Raw genomic sequence first — 15,322 nt, 5'->3', positions numbered from 1 at the left:
AAGCAACGGGAGGAGACATACGAAACTAGTAAATCCCTGGATCAGGAATGTTTTAAATGAAACTTGTACCTCAAAAATTATTGCAATTCGGCATAGAAATAATGCTAAAGTAGTATGCATCACATGTTTACGCAAAAAGCGTACTGCCGCTAAAAGACGAAGACGAAACACACAGCACACAGGGCCAGTACGCTTTTTGCGTAAACATGTCATGCTACAACCAACTAGCTGAAATCTAAGTATTGCTGGTATGCATCAGCATTAAAGGTTGAATATTGAAATAGGTTTTTTAAGAGGCATAGCAATACAACATTTATTTCCTTTGCCAGCGAAGTGCACAGTGGCCGTAATTTCCTATTCCATATAATATAAATACTGTAGCCTAAGGTGTGAGGTATCGTTTTCGTTACCGATTAGAACGCGTAATAATAATAATAATAATAATAATAATAATATCTTTTATTCACTTCAATTCGCAAGTACATGCTCCAGCCCGCGTAAGCGTTATCGCTTGTGTGCGTGGCTGGGCAGCCGGAGTGTGAAGTACATGATCAGCGGTGAATAAAACACACACACACACACAAAAAAAAAAAAAAAAAAAGAGCTCGAACAAGACAGACTCAGAAATTGCTTCCGCAATGCAATAAAACATAAAAACACTAAAGAGCTGAAACCAGACAGACTCAGATACTGCTCCCGCGGTGCAAGGCGAATACATGAACAAAAAACATCAAATACAAGAAAGCATCCACCGTTTTCATGCACGAAATGACAACGCTGAGAACATGAAAAGAAAAGAAAAAAAAAAAATAGATTAAAAATTTATCACTCAGTATTACTATTCAACCACGATCGAAGAAACTTATTAAGTTGTTTTAATCCATTAATGCTCGGGGTTGTTTGTACCTTATTGAAGTAATAAGGAACATAATGACTGCGGGTTTTTTTCCCATAGTTGGTGTAAATCCGTGGTATGACGTATTTTTCCGACTGACGGAGAGGCCGTGCTTTAATGTTGTCGATTTTAAAGACGCTGTGGAAGAAATTTTTGCGCAATATTTCAAAGATAAATTGCTTGTGCACAGGTAGCACAAGTAATATCTTATACTGTAGAATAGACTTGATACGATGGGAGGTTTGTTTTAAAAATAAGCAAGGTGGCTATTCTAAGGAAGGTCCTTGTCGAGATACCAGCCGAGGTATTTTTCTACAGATTAATACTGCAGCTGATCACAAGAGTAAGACGTGTAATCTGACGAATGCAAACAGCAGGAAAGACAAAGCTAACTTTCTTCAAAGGATTAGGGAACCAGGTAATTGTGTCTTGGATACATTCATACTAATTAAGTGATTTCGAAGCCAGTTTTTAGCTTTTGTGGCAAGAGACTGTAAAGAAGAGATCACGTCATAAAAAATATTATCAGAAGTTAAAATCAGCCTATCGGTGGCATATTGATAGAGAGAGGCGGGTATCACGCTGTGGAGATCATTGACTTAAATAGTGAACAATAACGAACAGATTATAGAACCTTACGGGACTGCAGTCTTAATTACCGACAGAGCGCTGTGAAGTTGCACAACTGTAACCAGCTGACTCCTGCATTGAAGCAAACTTGTGAATAACGAGGAGACAGCATCCCGAAACCCTAATATGAAAACCTTGTTTAACAACAGACCATGATGTAAACCGTCGAAGGCCTTGATATAATCTGGCAATAGTGCTCAGCCAATATAGTATTGCGACCGAAAGTAAAATTGAAATGATCACTGAAATCTTTCAGAAGGGTTTGAGCCTCTCTCGATTTCCAGAAACCATACTGGCAAGGCGAAGAAATCGAGCGGTTATCGCGAAAGCTTGCATTGTCAACAAAGAACATTTTTCTAGTATTTGACGTACGGAAGGTAGAATTAAAATTGGACGAGAATTTCCAAGCTTTCTCACGTGCACTGCCTTTATGAATCGGTATAACCGCTGTTCTCACTTTTACTGGAGTACCACCACTTGAAATAATTCGATTGAGTGATGCTAGAAAAACATAGCATATTGCATACATCGTATGCATGTATGTCGTATTTATATGCTCAGCGCAAAATTATTGATGTATGTACCTTAATTTTCAGGAGATTTTTTACATTTTCAACTGAAAACAAGGCAGCTTAGTTCCACGTGAGAAATTTAAGGCTGATACGCTATTCACTAATGTTGCGCTGCAAAGTGCTCAAACCTACGTGTAAGTTTGCATTGCTAATTACACGGGAGAAGTAGCTGGTAAATTCGCTAGCAATATTATATCCACCGATACATGAAAGTAATCCTCTAATTAGCTCGAGTACCAGTGCCCATCAAGCTGTTAATTAAAGACATCGCGCACGTAACGCGATCACTGCCCCGCCCGCAAATTGTATAACGGCTAATCAATCGAACTTCCTCCAGCACTTCCCTAGTCGCATTGTTTCGCCACGGAGGCCGAGCCGACTCAACGACACGCGTGCGTGACGAAGCACGCAGGCGACGAAGACGGATGTGCGGCGCGACGACCGCCCTGTCATCGCAGGTGCGCCACGCACCGCTTCTTCCCGGATTCAAGCCAGTGGCGCGCAAGGCGTCGGGGCAGATGCCTCGCACGCTCGCCCGCTAATGGCTTAATTGTTGTCACGTCCTTCGCGCCTCACGCCTGCGCGCCTAACTGCGCCGCAGGACGTGACCCGCAGAGCGCGACGGCAACTGAAGTTAAGCGGCGCGTCGCTGATGCGCGTATAGTATGAGCGTGGCCCGTGCCGTTATAATTGGCGGCACGTGACCGGGTGTTAGTAATACGGGGACCCGTGCATTGATCTCTGAAGTGAAAAGAGCCAGTTCTGTGCAGTGCGATGACGCCTACTTTTCCGCAGCTGCAGAGTACAAAGGTGCACTAAAAAACGCAAAGGACACATTTTTTAACCACACCCTGCCTGCTATGCTGGTCAATAATCCTTAACAATTTTGGAATGTAGTTAACAAGAAAGACGCTTCCACAATTCTACTTACTTCTTCTGATGGTGTTGCCTTTCCTCCATACGAATGTGCTTCTGTTCTAAACAATACATTTGCTGCGGCATTTTCTAGCAATGTTTCTCTTGTTCATCGCGTGTGCCCTGTTTTTGATGCTCTTCCTATGGATCCAGTTATATTCGACGCGTCAGGCATCCAGTGCATCATAGAAAATCTTAGTTTCCTCTTCCTGCGGTGTTGACTATATTAATTCGAAGTTTTTAATTAATACAAAGTTCTATTGTTCCATAATTCTTACTAAATTGTTTGAACAGTCTCTTGCAACAGGTTGTATTCCCAATGATTGGAAAATTGGGAAGGTGATTCCACTGCCTAAGTCCGGAAATAAACATTCTCCTGATAACTTTAGACCTATATCGCTCACTAGTATTCCGTGCAAGATCATGGAACACGTCATATATCCTCATCTCATCTCTTTTTTAGAATCTAACTCCTTTTTCAGCATTGCCCAGCATGGTTTTCGTAAGTCTTTTTCATGCGAAACTCAGCTAATATGTTTCACACATGACCTTCATTGCATCCTTGACCACGAGTCTCAGGCAGATTGCATATTTTTGGACTTCTCGAAAGCGTTTGACACTGTTTCGCATGACCTTCTCTTTCTTAAATTAAGCAATCTTAACATAGACCCTAATGTCCTTGCTTGGCTACAATGCTTTCTTTCTAACCGTTCACAATTCGTAACAGCGAACAATATAAACTCGCATTCTTTGCCTGTCCGTTCCGGAGTGCCTCAGGGGTCAGTTCTTGGGCCCCTCCTCTTTCTCATCTATATAAATGACTTACCGGCTAACATTTCTTCTTCAATTAATCTTTTTGCCGATGATTGTGTTATTTACCGCGAAATTAAAGATGATAATGATGTCTCTTGTCTTCAATCCGATATTAACAAGATTCTTGACTGGTGTTTTATTTGGAACATGCAACTAAACATTAATAAGTGTAAACATGTACGCATTTCTCGTCTCTCTAATGCCCCTTCCTCTTATCACATTAACAACGTGTCTCTCGAAACCGTGTCATGTTATAAATATCTGGGTGTTTACGTTTCTTGTAACCTGTCTTGGAAAACTCACGTTGAATACATAATAAATAACGCTGATCGCATGCTTGGGTACCTTCGCAGAAATTTCTCACGTTCATCTAGTTCAATAAAATTATTACTTTATAAAACATTGGCACGGTCCAAGTTAGAATATGCTGCATCTGTCTGGAGCCCTGGCATCGATTCACTCGTTTCAGATTTGGAAGCTGTGCAGAACCGCGCATGCCGTTTCATTCTTTCTAATTATCACCGAACAAGCAGTGTAACCCCCATGAAATCAAGTTTGTCCCTACCACTTCTTTCCCACCGCAGATCAATAGCCTCATTGTCTCTTTTTCATAAAATTTACCACAACAGCTTTCTCAATCCTAAGTTACTGTCAAGACCATGTTACATATCAGCACGCGTTGGTCACCGTCATAAAGTTGGAATCCCATCTTGTCACACTAAATGTTTTCATGACTCATTCATACCCTGAACTTGTGCCAGCTGGAATCACCTTCCCCACGACATCGCAGGTATTTCTGATAACAGTGCATTTCGTCAAGTCCTTAATGTTTCTTTCTGAGTATGTGTCGTTTATTACTGTATAAAAATTGCCTTTCACTGTCTACACACTGTTTTAATATATCCCCACTGCATTCTAATCTCATTGCCTTCTTGTGTTTTCAATTTGTCATGTATTCCTGGTTTATTTTTGTTTTCTCTTGTTGTTGTTGTTTAGACTGAATTTTTTACGTATTCCCACTCCCCTCTGTAACGCCTTCGGGCCCTGAGGGTACAATAAATAAATAAATAAATAAATAATGCAGCCGGCTTTAACAGAAGCCTAAGAGAAGCCTAATGACGCGCTTGTTTAGCGGCGGCTGCAATGCGCAAAATGCCGGGAGAGTCATAAATGACAATGAAAGGCAGCTTGCAAATAACTTGAAAATCAGGCCCAGACGAAGACAAGTCCCCTTGTCGAAACGTTGGCTCCAGCAACCTGAGGTTTTCCCCTCCCTTGTTCATTTTGTGATCGCCAAGGACCATCTACCGCACCCTCTCTCTACCATTGAAAATCAGTATGTAATTATTATGTCTTTAGATCAAGCAAGTGACGGTAGGCTGCATTTTTCTTGACAACAGCGGAGAAGAAGGCGATGCCGAAAGATATCTGGCACTATTGCTTTAATATCTTTCTGCAAAACCAGAAACTAATAAAAAACTTCCAACGCTAAAAATACCTGTACAAAAAATCATAACGCATGAAAGGGCGGCAATCATACGCAAGGAATTGAAGTTAGGACATACGAGCTTGTTGTAGATTTTACACCATTCTCAAAAAGGCTGAAAAACTTGTAACATGAAAGACCAGAAATATTCGCCCGTATGCATACCAAGCAAATAAATACACCCTGCACACATTAACGCGCACCGTGCACATAAATACGCACTGCAATAAGTGAAGCGAAGCAGTCTGGATTAGAAAGGATTGGGTTGGAGCCCGAACGAAATTGGGTAAGAGATATTTGCCTGCACATGGGGGTAAGAGTGGAAAATCATTAAGCCCCCTTCTTGCCATGAAAGCAGAAACGAGAAATCATTTAGCCCACTTCGTGTCACGAACGCACAAACATTCTGGTTGCCAAATCGCGACAAAGCACACACCTCAATATACAGTTCAGGATACGAGCGAATATACTGCTTTATCGCTTCGCGCTGGTTGCTGGCTGAAGCAGCGGTATCAGTAAAAAACAGCGAATGTAATCTTGTTTACCGCACTTTTGCGCTTCACACTGATGTAATATGCATTATATACTAAGCCATACGCACGGCCTCAATGATATTATTTTTTACAGCTAACCTGCAGCTTGAATAACCTCCTGCTAACCTGCTAACCTGCTAATAACCTGTTAACCTCCTCTTGAATAACGACACAAAACCTGATAAAACTAGATACCTGCTTACGCCTAATACACGTGTCACAAGAACAAAACATGAAAAACATCTATCTGAATATAGATACCACAGTGATGCATTCAAATTTTCATACTTCCCGCATGTAATCCGTGAGTGGAATATGTTGCCTTCTGAAATTGTAAGCCAGTTCACTCCTGAAGCATTCGTGTCGAAGGTAGCAAACCACTTTCAAAACGGTTAACATTGTCACCATGTGTCATTTACCATGTTTCTTTCTATGAGAGTGAAAAGTTCCTTCTCTGCAGTCTTTTATTGTGTACTTTTTCATGCATATGTGCACCCAATCCTGTTACGGCCTCAAAGAGAGACCAACAGTATGTAATAAATAAATAAATAAATAAATAAATAAATAAATTCCTCCCACTGATCTGGGCTGTTTTCACGAAAATCAAAGGAATAGAGTTAACTGTTTCTTCAAAGACACTTGTGATTTTCAGTACATACGCAACGCTTCTTCACATTCAGCTGAGCATTCAAAGGAGTCTTGAAGGAAGGAAAGAAAGAAAAATATTAGGCGAAAGGTGGAAAGTACGACTAGCTTTCCTTGAGACAAGCAAGGAATGTGAAATGGATAGGCTTTCTTGTTGAAACGTCTCAATCGCTGCTGATATTCATGCGGGCATTTCTTTTAATTTATTTATTGATTCAATTAACTACACTGTCTGTCTCATGGGATATTATTGCTAGGCGGACACAGAAATAAGTAAAAATTTGAAGTAAAGGGTTGATTGAGGTGAAGGAGAAAATCTCATTTACACCGCAGCGTTAATTTCATTCTGTAATTAACAGGAAAAGCGGTAAAAATCAATAAGACTTCTCCACTAAAGGACAAAACGCCAGGAATAGAAAGTATTAACAACATATCACGCCTTAGGAATTTTCAGGTACAAAGCATGGAAAATAGAAACACAAAATGGAAACAATAAAAGGTACAAATTTTTATTTGCAAAAAAAAAAAATAAAGTGGAAAGCTATCAGTAGGATACACTAGACACTAGACTGCGTGGTCACACCATGGAAAAAAATTGTGTTCAGTTTTTCTCCGTATTTTCTCAGTGCCAGAGCTAGGTATTCATGTACTTGACAAAGGAGGTTTCGATTACAGGAAAAGAAAGTATAGTGAACAAAAGTCATTTCACTGTGTACTTGAAAGAACAACACCATCTGCTCCAGCATGCAGCTCTGTGTAAGCAGCGGGTTCGTTGCGAGGATCTGGGGCCGCATTTCATGAGCTGTTTATTTTAAAATGGCCATTTCGTGTGCGTCTTGTCCACTGCAATGGTGCGGCTGTTGAAAGCGACCAGGCCGTTGGCTAGACGGCGCCCAGAACTCACGGTTGGCTGCATAACGCAGATAATGGCCGCCAGAGGGCAGGACCGGTCGCCTGCATTTGGCCGAGCGCTGCGATGCGCCTCACCAGCTGCTGCATATCCCAGTCAATGCCAGACAGTGGTGAGCTGGGTGGCCATTCACGCAATGGCTGTGTCGCTTTGCAGAGATGCTTGAAAACCGCACATATATCTGAGCGACGAACTATGAATGACCAGACGGGCGCGAAATGAACATTATAAGTTTGACAGCTTGTTGAATACGGCCCCTGTTGTATATTTTTCCGCGTACGGTGCTGTGACTGTGTAGAGCCTATATTAGTCAACCAAGAAAAACTGGCCATGAGATAACTTCGCGCCAACTTTTAGTTACATGCGCACTACATAATGGTCTGTCAACATTTCCTGAAGTTCTGAGCTTATTTTCTAGTTTTTTCAACATGGTAATGGAGCAGTAATAAAGGCCGTCATTGTCTCGCCTTACGTGCATAGCTCATACATGTTCCTTCAATGCATAATTTTTCTTCTGGTCTCTTTACAGGACGTCAGCAACGTGAATCGAATCCTTGCCCTGACAAGCCGTGGCTGGAAGGTAAGCTAATGGATTATATGTACCTAACCTTACAGGCCCCGGTATCATTAGTATGGACCGCAATGTGTCCAGCATTAATGATGTTCAGTTGTGCCTCTTACCATAGAACTTTCCAAATAATAGTGCTCTCAAAACGTGTTCACGGGATTAGAATTTCTGGCTCTGCAATTGATTCTTAATTATCTCACCTTTATTGTAATGCGACCGTTCCCGAAGCTCTTTGGAGCAATGACTGTGATGCTCTTACTGTCGGTTGCTGAGGGCTTTTTAACGTCACTGAAGATCATTTCACGCCTAAAGACCAGAAGCATACAAATAAATGGCAGGCGGTAGTAGGCAGAATGTCCAGAAAGCAAAGTTAGAGGCGCCTTCTTGCTATGATAACAAGCCTGGGCCCCTGTGAGCCATTAGTCGTTTTGCAAGCTGACTAGGAGTGCCGCGGGAATGTGTCGCCGGCTAGAAAGGGTAGTCTCACGCTGTCCTCGCCTGCTTAATTTTTTTTTATCTCGACCGCATAAACTATGCTGCTCTGACTGTTCGCCCCTCTCATAACTGATGTCCCAAACGCATTTCTGCATCTAAGAACGAGAAAAAAAATAAAAATTTGGGATCCCCTACGCTGGTATTACCTATTCTGTTCCCGCCGCGCGTTCACGGGAATTCCTCTTACCTGCCCTGAAAAAAAAAAACAAAAACGGGAGTGGGCGCTAGCAAGTACGACTAGAACTTTATTTCACGTCGCCAAGGCGACGAGTGCGCTGCCCACGTGTTTGGCATTTTCTTTTTGCTATTTGCTTCCTTGCCGATGTTGGCGAACCGAACAAAAAGTTGCGGCGTTCGTGTACAGGTATTCTTGTTCTTGTTTTTCAGAGAAAAACGAAAACAAAAAAAGGCCTTGGGTTGCATTGACGCCTCATGGCATGCTACGGTTCCGGAAGCAAAGCGTGGAACAGCGCACACTGGTGTCGGGAATGCGAGAACCGCCTGAACACATGGCACGTGTGGGGAGCATTAGAGGCGTTGCGTAAGAGTCCTCCTGAGCTACGACACACACGCAACAAAGAAAGGGCCCGCATACCTCGCCTTGCTGGGAGGTACTTCGGCCTAAAAAAAATCAAAGTAAAGAAAGTGTGGCAGGGCCGACATATATAATGGTGTCCACTTCTTCAGATATGCAGCATTTTATCGTACTTTAACGGGTAGTAGTATTCGCTTTCGCAAACGTCCCGAAATACCGCAGAAGCACACGCGTGTCCTCTCTGCTTATGAATAGCAATGTGGATCAAAAGCTACGGCTTTGGTCTGTTCTATTCTGAATAGGGCAGAGCAAAGTGCCATATGAATGCGGCTGGTCCTCGTTGCCATCTTTTTGCGCTCTAGGACGCAGCGAATATGATATACTATTTTGTAACAAAGCCGTTTCATTCATTCGCTATGCCCAAACGCGTGAGCCGGATCGCTGGGCTAGGGCAGCATAATTTGTGAAGTATGCTGCGCAAATTCATGGACATGAGGTTTCGGTTTCGGTTATAGCAAGAAAAAAAAACGTACTTTATGCTGCCCAGCTGACCCAGTGAGCAGCCAAAATTTCTCCTTGAGTACTTGTTCCCTGAAAATGTTTTATGCAGTTTTGTATAGCATTTATGTGGCCGAAAGCCTAACTCCCCATATACAGCCACCGGTATATCATCATGCGCAACGCGCAACATCAGTAATATGAATACGTGCAAAGCACCTAGGGGATGACAGTCGGTGCAGAACACAGCGCACTGCAGTGAAGACGTCATATTGTACGGGGTACATATTTTCGATGCAGTTTAGTACGACACAGGGCCGGTGTGGAAAACCAGCTAAACGAAGCCTGAGTGTGAAGTAAAGTGTGATTCTACTGCTCGCTTCCCTAATTCCCCAAAAGGTAACGGTAGCAGCATATTTTGTCGATGTGTTACGTGCGCACCAGTAATGGCAGAAGAAAAATGGCTGAGGCTTAGCTTAGGTTAAGCCTAGTCAGATGCGAAGCATATTGTCGCCGAGTTGCATATCGAGCACGCCGCTTGGCTAGACGTTCTTCGCGCTCTTCATCAGTCTCTGTAGCACGCCGCAACTTTTGCTTCTCATTCCAACGAGCAGCCCTGTCTCCAGGAGGCATCTCTATCCCGTGTACGCCTAGCAGAGGCAGGCGCACCCCCTTGTATACCGCCGCTCCAGCATCACGTGTTCACTACAGCGCACCTAGCGGCAGAAGCAGGAAACACATTGGTCGCGACGCCTCGCGCGACGGCGCGAGCTGGGGCCCCGTTTCTCATCTGCTGTGACGTCACGCACCACGTGGTCATCCTTGGTCGCGACGCCTCGCGCGACGGCGCGAGTTGGGCCCCCGTTTTTCATCTGCTGTGACGTCACCCATCACGTGGTATGACATGGAGGTCACGAAAGGTCAATGGTAACGACACCGCCGCGCTCGAGGAGCTGGGTTGGGCTATTTTAGTATGCTTCGCATAAAACGGCGGGGCGCGGAGCGTGTCACCATCGAATGAGTCTAAGAATTCAGCATTGGAACCAGCCGGGGGATTTCGTTTTCTGAACGCTGCACTGGACACCGAAGCCAGATTTGAGCTGCTTGTCTCATCACCGTATGAAATTTTCTCAAGCAGCGATAGTTTTGGTCCCGTTGAAGGCCGCAGCTGTAAAAAAAATATGTGACCGAGCGGAATTGTTTCCCCTCCATTTCCCTGGGATCAAAATCGGAACGCCGAATTAAAAAAAAATGCTTGCTTTCATATTGACATCTGCGAGCAGTGCTTCTTTCGGAATAAGCGCAGGAAAATTTGGCCACTGGATACACTACATTCTTGAGGTCGGTCCACACTTGTTCATTTACAATGCGTTAGTTGTTGCCATCGATGTTTTTCATGGGCACCCTTAAATCTTAAATATTTCGAGATCAAGCACAAAGAAAAGGCCCCTATAAAAAGGCCAGGTGAGCTATAATTATATCTGGGAGAGGCTCATCCCACTGAACACATTGCGAACAGAAAGTACGCAGGCATTACATTTTGGGACGCTTTTTATTATTTTCATGGCCCATAGTGCAACGCGTTGAAACATTGAGATGATGGAGATCCGATCGTGCACTGTGAGGCCTCAGCTAATGAACTCGGAGTCCTAAAGCATTTAACTCTAGAACACATCCACATGTTGCAAAAAAATACCGTAAATCAGGAGCGCACAAGCAGCCTTACATGATATAATGTCCAGGATAAGTGCATGTCATGCGCAGCTGGCTACTATGGCTACACGGGCATTACACGTGTACTCAGAAACTTGTCGCAACATTTATCGGCATTAGGCTGCTTTCGCGTAAAGAGCAGCCGCAGGGAAGTCGCCTAGCAATGCTTGAAAGCACCTCCACATGTTCCAGACTGTTGATGCAACAGTTCAGCTAGTAAGGGTAGTACCAACAGTTTTAACGAGGCACTGATAGTGACAGGCGAAGATAATTAAGTCAGGTTTTGTGGGATGAAATCAGGTCTTTACATGAGCAACAATCGCATCACAGGACAAACTTGTCTAATGCCTGTACCCTGCAAGAGGCGTGAATATGACAGGTTCTTACGGAACTAGGTATTATTTCCATGCCGTGCAGCCAACCAAATGGCTGAAGCAGCAAGGGACTGTTCGCTAAAAAGTAATTAGGATTACCGCCGTGGTTGTTTTGGTGCAGTCAAGCGCAGCGAAAGGTCACACTTACCACTAAAGTTGGTACAGTCTCTTCATCGGAGCAGGAAGTGGAAAAACAACCCAAACTCTTCCAATTATTAATGCGAATGTCGGTGGGGTCTTGTCACCAAAACGTGTTCGCAAAACATATCGCGGCCGTTTTGACGTTGTCAGAAGAGGTAACATCAAACGAGTTGTTGTGACCGATATAGGATAGTGTGAGTATGCTGCGCAAAAAAGAAGAAAAAAATATCGATGGGACGATTAGTACGATAATTAGAGCAAAACATGTCAAAGAACATCGAAATATTGTGGACGTCGATATAATGAGTGGAAGGGAAAACAGCCGTGGACGGCAAAATAGCGAAAAAGTAGGAAAGGGAGTGAAAATAAGGTTTGAAATGAGTTGAAGTGTATTTGATGAGTGATGATTAATCGAAGGAAAAATTTTGATTGAAATAGAATAATTGGTTATTAATTATCAGCAAAATTTAGTGGAAGGTTAAATAGGCCGGACGGGGATATATAGAGGGAACTGGAAGCAACCACAGCGCCAAATTTAAAAAAAAACAAATTGGTTGATTGAGATAAAAGAAGGTATAATCAGAGTAAATAAATCGATCTTTAATTAAAGCCTAATATAATTACACTAATTCAGTAGTTATATTAAGTAACAAATATAAAGAAAATGATAGCCAAAGAGAGACGAAGAGCGCCGAGGAGGCGTCAATGCTTTAGCATTCTCCCAATGCGGGTCGCTGCAGCAATTCTATTTTTTTTTTCTTTTAAGCAAATATTTTCTTCTTCGCCTGCACGTTTCCTGGTTACTGCAGCTTCTGGATGCATTCAGAGTGACTGCTGAAAACTCTTACTGTGCGCCTTTATTGTATTCGCTCATTCCCGGTTTTTTTTAATGCCAGTTCCAAGTCAGCTGTGTCCGCATCGACTTCTTGTCTGTCTTGTCTCAACAGTTACGCGTTGGCCACCTAGATGATTAGAAGGTTAGTAAAACCTTCCCAAGTCATAGGAGTTAATATTCAGCAGTATATTCGGGAATTCACGACGCCTGCGAAAGTGCCAAGGTCCTCGGGTGAAAGGACCAGACTCCTCTTCGTCCACAAGAGGTTTTGTGTTCCAGGAGTGCGGCGCATGCCCCACTAGTCTCTCCAAAGTCTCCAGGCCTCCTTCTGGGGCCTGGAGATTATACCAACCCTGGAACACCCAGCTCAGCTTAGGACTGTGCTACTGCACCTTGTGAGACTCAGCTGAAGTACGGTCACTGTGCCTACGTGCATAATCCTTGGTTCTTCTTCGATGACGCCTGTACGTTTCCACTATACTCTAAAACAAAAGTGATGCTATGAGTGATATGATATCTTTGGATGGGCCTGATTAGGTGCTCGTTCTGTGAATACACCGGTGATATTCCGCAAGATCCTTGCTAATGGAATCTTGTGGAGGACTGAATGAGGGAAAGAACGCATTAATATTGCAGACTGCATCACTCCTAAACAGCTAGTCTGAGTACCGGTACTGATTTGGAAATATTTGCATGTGCGCAATGCTGTGTGCCATATGCAGGTTTAGTTTGACCTTTCGGCAGGTCGCTTTGTTACCACCTTTTTATTCTGCATGGAATACGCCATATAAACAATCTTCCAGTATCAAATTACTTCAAACCTGCCTGCTTTTTTCCTGTAGCCCGCGGTAAAATAAACAGTAGCTGTGTCTTCGTCGTGTTGAGAGTATCACTGCAACCGACAGCAAATAGACTGCAACTGCTTGATTTTGGAAACGCCGCATCTACTACAACTATGGACACATACGCAGTGCACTTCCATGGGTTTTCATTTTTTGAATGTATAGATATACCACACATACATAATATGTGTAGATACCATTCCAAATGGCGCATAGGCATCAGCAGTCTGAAATATATGAAGACAAAGAAAACAATGATGACCTGAAGAGCGAGGAGCTAACCTGATTGGTTTATTGGGGTTTAACGTCCCAAAGCGACTCTGGCTGTGAGAGACGCCGTAGTAAAGGTCTCCGGAAATTTCGACCACCGGGGGTTCTTTAACGTGGACTGAAATCGCACATTACACGGAGCTCTAAAATTTCGCCTCCATCGAATTCAGCCTCCGCGGTCGGGATCGAACCCGAGTCATTCGGGCCAGCAGCCGAGCGTCGTAACCACTGAGCCACAGCGGCGGGTGGGAGGAGCTAACCCGAAAACAACTAACTGAAGCTATTTCAAAAATGTGCATTTCGCTGCTGCGCTGCAGAACTGACGTCACACTGAGTCACGTATCGCCTGCCTTCTGTTAATGTTTTCCCTGTGTATCTTGTCGAAAACTGTAAGGCACTGAGGAAATAGTGGTAAAAACCTATTAGCCCACTATAGTATTTTCTAAACTTGTGATATTGCGTGTTCAGTTGTTTTCCATATTCCCTACGACATTTTAACCACATAGTTTTCCTTCTGCTTCCGAACATATCCGCTGAATCATTGCTAGTTGTCATGTACACAACTATTCGCACATTTATTGGTGCGCCCAGTGCGTCTTCCAACATGGCGGCTGGTGTCATAGTTTCGTTCGGGATGCAATGGGAGCCCATTTTCTGTTAATAAGTTATATTATTAAATTAAATGAAAGTTTATTTCTCCTATACAAAACAATGTAGTACGAGGAAGAGGTTGCACTGAACAAAAAGCTGCTAAAGTCAGCTTGAAGTAGCGCCCAGTGCCCCAGGTACGCACCAGAGTCAATGGGATGAAAGTGAAAAATTTACCTTGAACAACATTTCTCGAGCAACATTCAGTGTATATCGTATTTTATCTAGAACAAAAAAAACTGCATACACCATGGAAATCGAAAGAACTTACAATACTTTAATTAATGGCCATTTACAATGCGGCGGCAGTGCCTTAAGAAACTCAAACCACGGGAATTTGTTGGTTCCGTGGTACTTCTTCAAAACATACGTTATTCTCTGCAAGTGTGTTGATGTAATGAGCGACATTGTAGAATAAGGACTGTTTATGGTACTAATTGCGTCTAGTAGGTAGAAGCCAGAGCAGGCGTTGTGCATTGGACGCAGTATGTAATGATTTAGATTTAAAGCTGTCAGCTTAAGGCCGTTATTTGTTAAAACTGCATATTTGTAAATGCAGGATAAATTTAACGGATACAAGGCATTAATCGTGACAATACCAAAGCATTGAAAGTGCGGGTGTGTATTGGAATGCCAAGGGAGACTTGCAAAAAAGCTGACTGACCGTTTCTCTGCTACCAGAAATATTAATATATTTTGTTTGGTTGTTGTGTGCCGCACAGTTAAGCAGCAACTAATAATTGGTAGTATATACGCATTACAGATAACAACCTTTACTTGCACTGGCAGAGTATCTATGGCGGCACAGGACAACGTTAATTTGGTTCGCTTTTCCTCTGATAATGTCGATATGTGCTTCCCAGATTAGGGACGTACATTTATAAGTCCCTAAGTTGGGACGTCCCTATAAGTACGCCCCTACTTAGATTCTCGCTTAGACCTAATCGAAAGCTAATCGAATAGTTTTCGGCAACCATTGTCAGGGCTGATATCACTGCACAAAG

General features: G+C 43.1%; 1 protein-coding gene across 2 annotated transcripts in view; it reads left to right on the top strand.

Moving 5' to 3' along the window:
- Positions 1-15,322, top strand: part of LOC149343882 (diuretic hormone receptor-like) — a 193,861-nt gene that overhangs the window by 45,219 nt on the left and 133,320 nt on the right. For both annotated transcript variants that reach the window (XM_089546094.1, XM_089546093.1), the window contains exon 2: positions 7,929-7,979. The gene's annotated coding sequence lies outside the window, so the exon portion shown is untranslated. The remainder of the gene's footprint in view (positions 1-7,928; positions 7,980-15,322) is intronic.

Source organism: Amblyomma mixtum, chromosome 5 (genome assembly GCF_055824585.1).
Source record: "Amblyomma mixtum isolate Tamu chromosome 5, ASM5582458v1, whole genome shotgun sequence".
NCBI lineage: Eukaryota > Metazoa > Arthropoda > Arachnida > Ixodida > Ixodidae > Amblyomma > Amblyomma mixtum.
Note: the sequence above shows the minus strand (reverse complement) of the source record. Positions and strands in the feature narration are given on the sequence as shown.